The sequence below is a fragment of the Tupaia chinensis genome, unplaced genomic scaffold (assembly GCF_000334495.1).
Source record: "Tupaia chinensis unplaced genomic scaffold, TupChi_1.0 Scaffold000330_1, whole genome shotgun sequence".
Taxonomy (NCBI): Eukaryota; Metazoa; Chordata; class Mammalia; order Scandentia; family Tupaiidae; genus Tupaia; species Tupaia belangeri.
Genome location: NW_006159824.1, coordinates 1,991,988 through 2,004,704, shown reverse-complemented (window position 1 = coordinate 2,004,704; position 12,717 = coordinate 1,991,988). Strand labels below are relative to the sequence as shown.

The 12,717-nt window shown below is 40.6% G+C and overlaps 1 protein-coding gene and 1 pseudogene across 1 annotated transcript in view; both read left to right on the top strand.

Annotated features, from left to right (window-relative positions):
* The window catches only part of LOC102488255 (arachidonate 15-lipoxygenase), a 143,746-nt gene that overhangs the window by 8,880 nt on the left and 122,149 nt on the right, over positions 1–12,717 (top strand). The gene's annotated exons all lie outside the window — the stretch shown is intronic.
* The window catches only part of LOC102478603 (calcyclin-binding protein-like), a 48,909-nt pseudogene continuing 41,513 nt past the window's right edge, over positions 5,322–12,717 (top strand).

The window sequence follows — 12,717 nt, the reverse complement described above, 5'->3', positions numbered from 1 at the left end:
AAGTCGGATGAGACTGTGAAAAGTGACCTTGAGCTGCAGTCCTGGTGTCGAGAAATCACTGAAATTGGGCTGCTAGGGGCAGAGGATCGGGGTAAGATGAGCCCTTGCTCTGAGATCTCAGACATGAAACACAGGAGACTTCTCCAGAATCCTTTCTGTTTCTTTGGAATAGAAGCATTTCTAATCCCTGTGAAATCTGCATAAAGCCTTCCCAGATTCTGTATTCTGTCAGTGAAGTCATGTCCCCATTCTGTAACTTGAGAGCTCTCCATGTCCCAGAAATAGTGATTGCTCATAAATATTTAACAACCAGCTATTTAGAAATAAATAAGGAAATAAAACCTGTATTTGCCCATTTTCATGGCGTAAATATTTCTACCATGGCTGACAACCTGATGTCAAACATCTGGAAAGTTGACATTATTTACTGTCATGAGCCAGAGCGAGCTTACACCAGCATCCCTCTGAGTGGGATCCTTCCAGCAGAGGTCCCCTTTCTCCCACTCCACCTGGTTCTCGTATAATTCCCAGAGTTACTGAATGTCCCTGGTGCCCCTTCTCACCCCTCTTGTTCTCTCTGTGCCTTGTCTCTGAGCTCAGCTTCTGCTCCTGGCCTCCAGGTTCTAACTCCTCACTGTTTACAGGGTTTCCCAAGTCTTTGCAGTCTCTGGATCAGCTTTGCAAGTTTGCCACCATGTGCATCTTCACCTGCACTGGTCAACACTCCTCAAACCACCTGGGTCAGGTACTCACCAGAGGGGGAACTGGGAATTTTTGGCCTGGAGGTTTGTGCAGCTGGACTTGAGGGTTTTCATGCAGAGCAGACCTTGACTCTAAATCCCTGCCCCTCCTTAGCTGGATTGGTATGCTTGGGTCCCTAATGCACCCTGCACCATGCGGATTCCCCCACCGACCACCAAGGATGTGACGATGGAGACAGTGATGGCATCATTGCCCAATGTTCATCAAGCTTCTCTGCAGATGTCCATCACTTGGCAGCTGGGCAGACGCCAGCCCATTATGGTGAGAGCCAGGTGCCTGGGCTCCTGTGGAAGGAGCTGAAGAGGGAGGTACAGCACCCCAGCTGAGATCAGAAGGCTCACCTGCCTTTTTCTCTCCAACCCAGGTGGCTCTGGGCCAGCATGAGGAGGAATATTTTTCAGACCCTGCATCCAAGGCAGTACTGAAGACATTTAGGGAGAAGCTGGCTGCCATGGATAAGGATGTCGATGCCCGGAATGCAACACTGGCCATGCCCTACGAGTACCTGAAGCCCAGCCTGGTGGAAAACAGTGTGGCCATCTGAATATGTCCACCCTTTGATCATTCGAGTTCCCCCTCCACCCAAGCTACAACCGCACTCCTTAGTTTCAGCTCTGCCCTCCCAGGACCTGCCCTCTTCCCATGTCTCACCTTCCCTGAAGAGTCACCTTTCCATTTTTCATGCCCCCAGGGAACACATTTTACTCTAAATGCATCACCTAGAGGCATCATTCCTTCTTTCTTCCATCCTTTTCTATTTTCTCCCTTTCTGTCTTCCCCCCTTATTGAGAGTGCTCATGGGGCAAGTAATATCCATATTCATAGATACCGCTTTCAGAATAGAATAGGATGACAACACATATTATTCCACATCTTAGAGTAAAAATACTATACTATTATTTCAAATCTAAATTCAGTTTAACAATAATGAAAACAAAAAGATATTGTAGACAAATGAGAAAAATCTTAGACTGAACTATTTAAAATATTGGCAAATGAATAGAGATCATAAATTTTTTTCTTTCTCATTGGAGAGGAATTAACACAGTTCTAATAGTCAGATACACTTCAAAGGAAACTATTGACACAGGCGTTCTCAAGATTTTTTGACTCAAGATTTTCATTTCATGGCTCACTTTGAAAATGATAAACAGAAGTTAACTAGTTGAGAATCTTTTCTTGTTTGGAGATATTTGGCATTTGGACTTCAGCCTGAGGGATTCCTATCTATAACCTGTTTGCAGGTTACCAGTTTGGAAGCTCCAAATTAGTACAATTAATTGCAAAAAAATACTGAAACATTATCTTACTGAGTACTATATTGAGTTTCATTATTCGTGTCTGTTTAACATTTTGGAAGAATAAACTTGTGAGTTTTGTTCTTAATGTGATAATGCTGTGTGTGTGTGTATGTGTATGTATTTTAATTGTCAGTGGGCATGTGCCCTTGCAGAAAGAGACAGAGACACTTGCAGTGAGGGAGGGAATGAGAGAGAAAGTACCCCTGTCCCCAGGGGGGTGTTGCCACCATCCCTTCTTCACTTTTCCAATCCTGTGGAGGGATTTTGGACATATGCACACATGTGACTACCATGTTTTCCAAGTCACAGGGGCAGGATTCCACCACTAACAGCCATGTGGGATCTCACTCCTTTAACCAGGAGGCAACAAGGCTGGCTCAATAGTCTGTTGATATTTAAAAGCATAAACTGTGTACACAAACCAAAATGATTCTTTCTACAATCTAAACAAAGTTAATTTTTACTCCCAATTTTATTTAATTCCGTAAAAGACATACGGGCAGGACTTGGTCTGATTCTCGAAGGAAAGATGGGAAATAAATAGCTGTGAGGTGGGTTTGTGTCAGTCTTCACTAAATAAACGGTGCAGAGCAGTGTGGTGGGGTGGGAGGCGGGCTAGGAGAGGAGCACTGGCAAGGGTGGGAAGAGCCTATTGTGTAATCAGACTTGACCTTTAAGAAACAACTATTGAAGATTTTACTTTTTAATTAACGAGGCTGAGAGAAAGAGAGACCCAGACTGTAGGGTCTTATCAAGCTGCCATTCCCCTTTATTCAGTCCACCCCAGCTTCTCAGGACCCTAGGCTTCGACTGCCCTGTACATTTTTGGCCAACCTGGGGATCCAAATCTCACATTGGTCTTGCGGCCCTCAGTACTGCAATGCGGTACTTAATTAAGATGTTAATTAAGTAAAAACTTTTAATAGCAAGCCCAGGTGATTATATACGTGTGTGTGTGTGTGTGTGTGTATATAAATATATATATATGAATACATGTCTGACTTTAGGTGTAAACCTCAGTGACTAAAGTGAACATACTATAAAGTAGCACTTTGCTGGGGCTTTATAGCTTACTGCAGTCATTAAATAGGTATTAGCAGGTATTTTTTAATGCGTTTTTTAATTTCAAGAGAAACAGTTTTAGTTTTAATAGATCAAAATAAAAAAATGTTAAGAGAAATTTGCTTAAAACTTAAAGGCAGGAGAAAGGTTAGGATTCAGTTCAAATAGTAGGGAGATGCACCTTTCAATAGTTCAAGGGAAGACAAACATCCTTAAATATGGAAATCAAAGCACTGAAGAAAATTAGTAATGTTTTAGTCTAAAGTCAAAAAAAATTCTATTTCAGGGAACCAGCAGTTAGCGTAATGGCTATGTCACTGGACTCCCACGTAGTCGACCGCGGTTCGCGTCTCGGACCCGGTGGCTTAAATCTCACGCCGGGCGCATGTGCGTGCATGCCCAAGATCCCGAGAGGAGAATGGAGGAGAAGGGATTGCGTGACCATCCCCCCTGGGGGGTGATTTCTCGCTTTCTGTCTCTATGTCTCTGTCTGTCTGGCGAGCGCACGCGCCCTATAGCAAAAACCTCTCCAAAAAAAAAAAGAAAAAAGAAAAAAAGAAAAAAACTTCTATTTCACTAGTTCGGACTCATGTAATTAATATCTCTTCTATTGAATTTGCAGTGTTACTGTGGTCTGATCTTTCCATTTAAATCCTGGAAGTTAACATTCAACAATATTATTGATATTTCTGAAATTGTCCCAACCATTAAGTTGGCCTTTTTCTTGGTCATTTCTTGTTCTCTTATTTCTGTCTTTAGTCTTCCTGGTAGAGCACTCCCTTCAGCACTTCTTGAAGAGTTGATCTGGTGTTGATAAATTCTTTCAGGTTTTGTTTATCTGAGAATGTTTAATGATGCTTCTCTCTTGCCAATTTTAGTATTTTATAGAATATGAGAAAATATGTGGTTTTGGTCAATATGGCTATGATGTACCTTGGGGAAGATCTTCTTGGATTGAATCTATGTGGGGTCCTTTGTATTTCTTGGGTCTGGGTGTTTGAGTGCCTCTCTAGATTTGGAAAGTTTTCTTCCAGGATTTCATGGAACAGATTATCAATGCCCTTATTAGTTTCTTCACCTTCAGGGATACTGATGATCCGTATATCTGGGCATTTAATAGTATCTAGTATTACTCGTATGTTATTGTCATTTTTTTGGGATATTTTCTTAGTCTTTTTGGTGAATTTTTCTAGGTCAGAGGTCCTATCTTCTACATCTGAGATTCGATCTTCTGCATGATCTAATCTGCTTTGGATGTTTTCAAGGAAGGTTTTGATTTCCTGTATTACAGCCTTCCTCTCTAACAATTTCATTTGATTCTTTTTTATGATATGTGTTTCCTCTTTCAGATTGTGCAGAAACTTCCTCACCTCCTGGAACTCATCTCTTTTCTCCTGCATCTTCTGGAGTTCATTGTCTCTTTTTCCCCTTGCATCCCTGTTAGCTTTGTCACTACAAATATTTTAAATTCTTTACCTGATATTTCCATGAATTCCCTTGTATTCTCTGTGGAGGAAGAGAAGTTATTCTTTTCCCTTAGATGAGAGATATTTTCTTAGTTTTTCATATTTCTTTTGCCTCTGTGGTGTTTCTGGTCATCTGATGGATTATACACTTTTTTCTAGTTTTTGGAGTTAAATCTGAGCTTTCAGAGGAATGCAGGAGAAGGTGACATGCAGTCTCTAAAGAGTACCATTTTTCTCCCTTCGCACAGCTGATTCAATGAAAATTGAGAATTAATATGACCCTAAAAGTATTCAAGTATTTGGCTACTGAGCACCTAGACCTTGTGGAGGCTGAGCAGAAAAGTGAGAAAGGTAAAAAGAAAAGGAAAAGGGGAAAAAAAAAGAAAACAAAAAAAAATTTTTTGTAGAGTTTTTTTGCTATAGGGCGTGTGCACTTGCCAGAAAGACAGAGAGAGACAGAGAGACAGAAAACGAGAAAGCATCCCCCAGGGGGGAGGCCACGCCGCAATCCCTTCTCCTCCATTCTCCTCTCAGGTTCTTGGGCATGCACGCACAAGCGCCTGGCATGAGTTTAAGCCACTGGGTCCAGGACTCGAACTGCAATCGGCTACATGGGAGTTCAGCAACATCTAACTGCTGGTCCCAAGAAAAAAAATTTTTGACAAGAAAAGAAAACTACACAGAGTGCTAGTGTGCTGCACAAATGGGGCCGCTCAGAACTCAAATATAGATGACTGCTGATTGGCTTGTCCTACGGGTGGAGGGCGAAAGGTAAGAATTAAAGAGTGGCAGAGAACTAAGAAGTTTAAAAATATTTATATATATATAGAGAGAGACGAAGAGAGACAGAGAGAATAAGTAGGGTGCTCTAACCTGGCTCCTTAGCTAGGTCTGGGGGACAGGAGGGTGAAGTCTGGGCAGAGAATGTTCAGTGATCCTGATCCCTGAATAGGGCCACTCACGACTCAGATATAGACGGCTGCTGATTGGCTTTTCCTGGCTCCTTGGCTAGTTCTGGGGGTCAGGAGGGTGAAGTCTGGGCAGAGGGTCTTTGGTGATCCTGATCGCCGTTTTTTTTAAAGAGAAAATTTTGGTATAGAGTGTGTGTGCTCAGCAGAGAGACAGAGAGACAGAAGTGAGAGATCACTCCCCAGAAGGGATGGCCATGTTGTAATCCCTTCTCCTCCATTCTCCTCTCGAGATTTTGGGCACACACGCAAATGTGCCAGCAGGAGTTTCAAACCACCAGGTCCAGGACTCAAATTGTGAGAGGGATTTGTGGGAGTCCAGTGATGTAACCATTATGCCATCTGCTAGTACCTAGTTGTTTGACGTTTTATAATTGAATTGTGTGATTTTGCTGTATATTCAGGATACTAGACCCTTATTATATTTGTGATTTGTAAATATTTTCTCATATTCCATAGGTTGTCCTTTTGACTTTCTTGATATGACTTTGATGTAACTTTTGCTCCAAAATTTTCTATTTTATCTTTTAAAACAATTTAAAAATTATTTCTTCCATGAGTGAGAAACAGAGAGAGAAAGAGAATGAGAGAGAGGGAGAGATGAGAGAGAGACAGGGGCCAACAGGTAGTATGGAAGTTAAGGCAATTGGGTTGCACATGGCTGACTGCACGGTTTGAGTCCTGGACCCGGCAGCTTGAAAATCACATTGGTGGTGACCTAGCGCAGCCTGCGCTCAAGTGAGCGTGCTCTGTGTGGTGTCCCCTCTCCACCCTCCAGCGGCTGGGGTCGGGAGAGGGTGTTGGTGCTCAGCGAGACCATGGCTTCAACTCTGGAAGGGCTACAGAAAGATCTAGAAGAAGTAAAGGCGTTATTGGAAAAGGCCACTAGGAAAAGAGTACATGATGCCCTTACAGCTGAAAAATCCAAAACTGAGACAGAAATCAAGAACAAGATGCAACAGAAATCACAGAAAAAAACCAGAACTTCTTGGCAATAAAAATCCAGCTGCTGTGTTTGCTCCCATTACAATAGGATATACAGTGAAAATCAGTAATTATGGATGGGATCAGTCAGATACGTTTGTGAAAGTCTACATTACCTTAACTGGATTCATCAAGTTCCTACTGAGAACGTGCAGGTGCATTTCACAGAGAAGTCATTTGATCTTTTGGTAAAGAACCTACATGGCAAGAGATACTCCATTAGTGTGAACAATCTTTTGAAACCCATTTCTGTTGAAGGGTTAAAAAAAAAGTTGAGACCGATACAGTTCTCATATTATGTAGAAAGAAAACAGAAAATACATGATAGGACTACCTGACCCAGGCTGAAAAAGAGTGCAAAGAGAAAGAAAAGCCTTCATATGACACTGAAACAGATCCTAGTGAGGGACTGATGAATGCTCTAAAGAAAATTTATGAAGATGGAGATGATGATATGAAGCGAACCAGTAATAAAGCCTGGGTGGAATCAAGAGAGAATCAAGCCAGAGGAGAACCAGAATTTGAAGTCCTTTCAAGAACTGTGATGTGGGGAACCAGCAGTTAGTGTAATGGCTATGTCTCTGGAGTCCCACATATTCGACTGCGGTTCGCGTCCCGGACCCGGTGGCCTAAAACTCACGCTGGGTGCATGTGCGTGCGTGCCCAAGATCCCGAGAGGAGAATGGAGGAGAAGGGATTGCAGCGTGACCATCCCCCCTGGGGGATGATTTCTCGCTTTCTGTCTCTATGTCTCTCTCTGTCCGTCTGGCGAGCGCACGCGCCCTATAGCGAAAACCTCCCCCCCCAAAAAAAAAAAAAAGAAAAAGAAAAGAACTGTGATGTGGTAATTCTGATGTTTTCAATAAGGGAATGTTGGTGAGCAGCACATATAAACTGACAGATAACTATTTACACAGCCTTCTAAGAAAGACAGTGAATTCTCCATGTCCTACTGGAGAATTTATTTAAATAAAATATGCTTATTAAACACTTCCTCCAAAGATGATTTCATTAGTATCCTGACCATTTTGTTCAAAAAAAGAATTACATTGCATTATTTGAAATAATGAAAAGGCTATGTATTTTTGTTCAGCCAAGAGATAGAAAACAAAAGTATTTGTTTGCCTTTAAGTTAGCGACATCAATTCTAGTCTAAGAACAAGAAAGTGTAAAACTTGTATTTTTACATAAAATACAAGTTTGTACTTGTAAAAAAAAGAAGAAAAGAAAAGAAAATCACATTGGGCATGTGTGCATGCATGCCCCCGAATACTGAGAAAATGGAGTAGAGGGGATTGCAGCATGGCAATGCCTTCTGGTGGGTGATTTCTCAGTCCCTTCCGGCCCCCGTCTCTCTCTGGTAGGCACACACACCCTATAGCAAAAATAAAACTAAACAAAATAGAAAGACAGAGAGAGACAGAGAGAGACAGAGAGAGAGAGCGTGCAAGCCAGAGAGGTAAGCACCTCAGAGTACTTATAGTGTGATTACCCCCTAAGCTCCTGGCGTGTTTAGGGAGTGTACCAAGGACTGTCCCACGTGGAGTCCATTAATCTACTGCCGCACCATCTTCCATTCCCACTCTTAATATTTTTAAAAGCCCTATTGTTTCAGCAGAGAAGTTTTGCTGGATATGTCCTCAAGATTCTTAGAGGGCTTTGACTGTTTAAAGCACTATGTTAAATCTTCCTTTTCATGAGAGGAAGCAAGAATGAGAAGCGGGGGGAGATAAAGAGAGAGGTATTTTTGACAGGATCTTGCCATGTTATAGGCCTTCAACTCTAACTTCCTGGTCATCTAGGATCACAGGCATGCTCCTCTGCCTGTAGCCTGTTAGGCCGGGGTGGAAACATAACCCAGGCTTCCCACGTGGCTTCAGCTAATTCAGAGTGGTGCCCTCCTACTTGTACCACCATGGCCGGTCTTTTGTGAGGGTTTAACAAATGATTTTACAGTCTTATCTTTGGATACATCTTTAGACCATGTTTCCTGAAAACACCCTGGATTTGATCTCTCCTTAGAAACCGTTTCTTGATTTTGGCATTGTTAGTCATCTGAATTGACTGAGATTAAGAAGCAACTTTAGGGGCCAGCAGTTAGTCTAATGGCTACGTTGCTGGACTCCCATGTAGTCGACCGCAGTTCGTGTCCTGGATCCGGTGGTTTAAAAAACTCATGCCGGGCACATGTGCATGCATGCCGAAGATCCTGAGAGGAGAATGGAGGAGAAGAGATTGTGGCGTGGCCATCCCCCCTGGGGGGTGATTTCTCACTTTCTGTCTCTCTGTCTCTCTCTGTCTTTCTGGTGAGTGCATCCTATTATCAAACAGGAAAAGCCACTATAAGAAAGCAAAACTGGTATTTAATATCCCTCACAAACACAGAAGGGAAATCTACAGCAAAATCTTAACATACTGAATGCAGCAGTCTATGCAAAAAGACGTTAATAATAATTATATTGAAGTGGAGTTCATTCTGGGAATGCAAAGCTGATTTCACATTTACAAAATCAAAATTGATCAATGCAATTCATCATCTTACCAAGGTAAAGAAGAAGAATCATAACAGCATCACTACACACGAAGAAAAAGCTTATGACAAAGTTCAACATTTATTCATAACTGTCAGCAAACTATGAATAGAAGAGAACTCCCTCAAGTGGCGAAGTAGAAGACCTACAGCTAACATCATACTCGAAATACTGAATGCTTCTTTTTCTAACATTGGGAGCAAAGGAAAGTTGTCCACTCTCTACCATAGAAGTCTCACCACCTCCATTCAATATTGTATTGAAAGTCCTATTCAGTGCAATAGTGCAGGAAAATAACTAAAATATATTTTATTGGAAAGAAGAAATAAAATGACCCCCACTTACATTTTATATTACTGTCTACACAGAAAATCCAAAGACTATACAAAAAAGCTTCTAGAATTAATAACCAAGCTTTTTGAGACTGCAGGAGACTAGAGCAACAGAAGATAGTCAAATGTATCTCTAAATAATAACAACGAACAAATGGAACGCAAAACAAAGAATAGAATTTGCTACTGCACCAGAAAAAGAAATAATACTTGGGTATAAATCTAACATAATATGTATAGGATGTGTATAGTGGAAAGTATAAAATACTAATGAAAGATATTAAAGCAGGCTCAATAAATGGAGAGGCATACCTTGCTCATGGATTGGAAGACTCAATATTGATAAATGTCAATTCTCCTCAAATGTATTTATAGATTCAATATAATCTAAAAAAGAAAAACAAAAAAACAAAAAACTCGGCAGGAATTTTTGTTAATGATGTCTGTGAATATTAGTAAGATGATTTAAAAATTTATCACATTGGCCAGCAGATGGCGTAGTGGTTAAGGTGTTGAACTCCAACATAGCTGATGGCTGTTGGAATCCCAGACCAAGGGTGATTGAAACTCATGCCAGGTGCATGTGTGTGCTTGCCCAAAATCCTGAGGGCAGGATAGAGGAGAAGGGATTGCAGCATGGCTATCCCCCTTCCCCCCAGGAGGTGATTTCTCACTTTTTCTCTCTGTCTCTTTGGCGATCACATGTGCTCTATAGCAAAAAAATCTCTCAAAAATTTTTTCTTTTTTAATCACAAAAGGCTAAGGAAATAGAATAACTAAAATAGTTTTAGAAACAAACAAAATTTTAAGATTCATAGTACCTGATTTCAGGACTTACAAAACTATGGTAATTAAGACAGTGTGGTATAGGGTGAATGATAAATACATAGATCATGGAAAAAATAGATATTCTAAAAATGGACATCAATATGGTCAAACTGATTTTTGGCAAAGATGCAAAAGCATTCAATCTAGGAAAGATAGTGTTTTCAAAGAAATAGTGCAGGGAACCAGCAGTTAGCGTAATGGCTATGTTGCTGGACTCCCATGTAGTTAACCGTGGTTTGCGTACCGGACCCAGTGGCTTAAAACTCACGCTGGGTGCATGTGCATGTGTGCTCCAGATCCCGAGAGGAGAATGGAGGAGAAGAGATTGTGGCATGGCTATCCCCCTTGGGGGTGATGTCTCGCTGTCTGTCTCTCTGCCTCTCTCTGTCTGTCTGATGAGCGCACGCGCCCTATAGCAAAAACCTCTCCAAAAAAAGAGAAAAGAAATAGTGCTGAAACTATTTGTATATGAATATACATATCCAAAAAAGAAAAAAATGTTGATCTGTTTCTCATGCCTCAAAGAGTAACTCAGGATAAATTACAGATCTAAATAAAAAGTGTGAAATAATAAAGCTTTTGGAAGAAGAAGCATAGGAGGGAATTTGTATTATTGCTAGTGATAGGCAAAGCACAATCTAAAAAAGAAAAAAAATAATGAATTGTACTTTATTTTTAATTTTTAATTTTTTTTGCATTTTTAAAATTTCATTTTCTCTTTTACATTCAATCACATTATTTAGTTGACAAACTGAATATTTCAACATGTGAACATTTCTCCCTATTCCAGTTGATAAAACTATAAAAATGTCTTCAACAGATAATACCACATTTCTTTGTCCCATTAATGCTTTGCCTCTCTATTTTTCTTCAGAATGTCTTTCCTCAGACTCTACTCTTTCACACACATATATCTGGTATTTACATCCATTTGCTGTGTTTCTATATCCTTTAGTCAATCAGTTTCAGTTACAGAGTGCGGACACTCGGTATATATTAAGTGGGGACATACAATGTCTTTCCTTCATAGCCTGGCTTGCTTCACTTGGCAGTAAATCTTCCATATTCTTCCACTTTCTGTCAAAAGCCAGGGTTTTGTTGTTTTTTATGGCTGAATAGTATTTCATAGAATATATGTGCCACACTTTTTCCATCTGTTCATGGACATTTGGGTTGGTTCTATGTCTCACAGGGGGTTTTGATAAGTTGTCTTTTTTTCTTTCTTTTTAATAAAGAAAAGATAAAATTTTTGTTTCCGGGAAGACAGAGTAGACATACACTTCCCTACTCCTCCTAATACAAATAAAAACCTTGGACATTACATATAAAACTAACATTTAAAAAAAAAAACTCTGAAAAGTCAAAAGAAGAAGGCAAAATAGCTAGGATCTCAGGATTAAAAGAAAAAAAAAGGACAAGGTAGTGAGATAGTGAGATCTCTGTTTTCTTTTTACCTAATACATCTTATATGCAGGCTAAAGACGTTGGTATCTAAGAAATGACAAAGACCATAGCCAAGAAAAGAGCTCCAAGAGAACCCTGCTCTCTATAGCCGAAGAGCTAGAAAAGGGCAGCCTAGCGAAAACAGGAAACACCTTTTTATTAACTACTCTATTGCATTTGATCACTTAAAAACTGTGGATGCCATACCCTTTCACCATACCCCTGCCAGCACTTATCTTTTTTTTTTTTTTAATCTTAGTCATTCTGACTGGGGTTAGGTGGTATCTCATTGTTGTTTTGATCTGCATTTCCCTTATAAGGAGGGACATTGAGAATCTTTTCGTATGCTTTTTGGCTATTCACATGTCCTCTTTAGAGAGTGATTTTTTCAACTCATTCTCCCACCTTTTAAAAGGGTTGATTATCTTTTTTTCGGAACAGCTGCTTGAGTTCCTTGTGTAATTCTGGTTATCAGTCCCTTATCTGACGAATAATTTACAAAAATATTTTCCCATTCTGAGGGCTGTTGATTTACACTAATTACTGTGTGTTTTGCCATGCAGAAATTTCTTAGTCTGATGTAATCTCACTTGTCTAATTTGGGGATTATCGACTGTGCTTTGGGAGTCTTATTTAAGAAGTCTTTGCCTACCCAATGTCTCCCTGAGTTTCCCCAGTGTTTTCCAGGAGCAGTTTTATAGGATGAGGTCTTAGATTTGGATCTCTGATCCACCTTGACTTGATTTTTGTCGAAGGTGAGAGGTAGGGGTTCAGGTTCATCTTTCCGCAGGTGGAAATACAGTTTTTCCAGCACCATTTGCTGAAGAGGTTTTCCTTTTCCCACTGGATTGACTGGTACCCCTTGTCAAAAATCCGTTGACGGTATGTTTGGGTATTTATTTCTGGGTACCCTATTCTGTTCCTTTGGTCCACGTGTCTGTTTCTATGTCAGTACCGTGCTGTTTTATTTTTTTTTTTTGGGGGGGGAGAGGTTTTTGCTGTAGGGCGTGTGGACTCACCAGAAAGACAGAGAGGGGCCA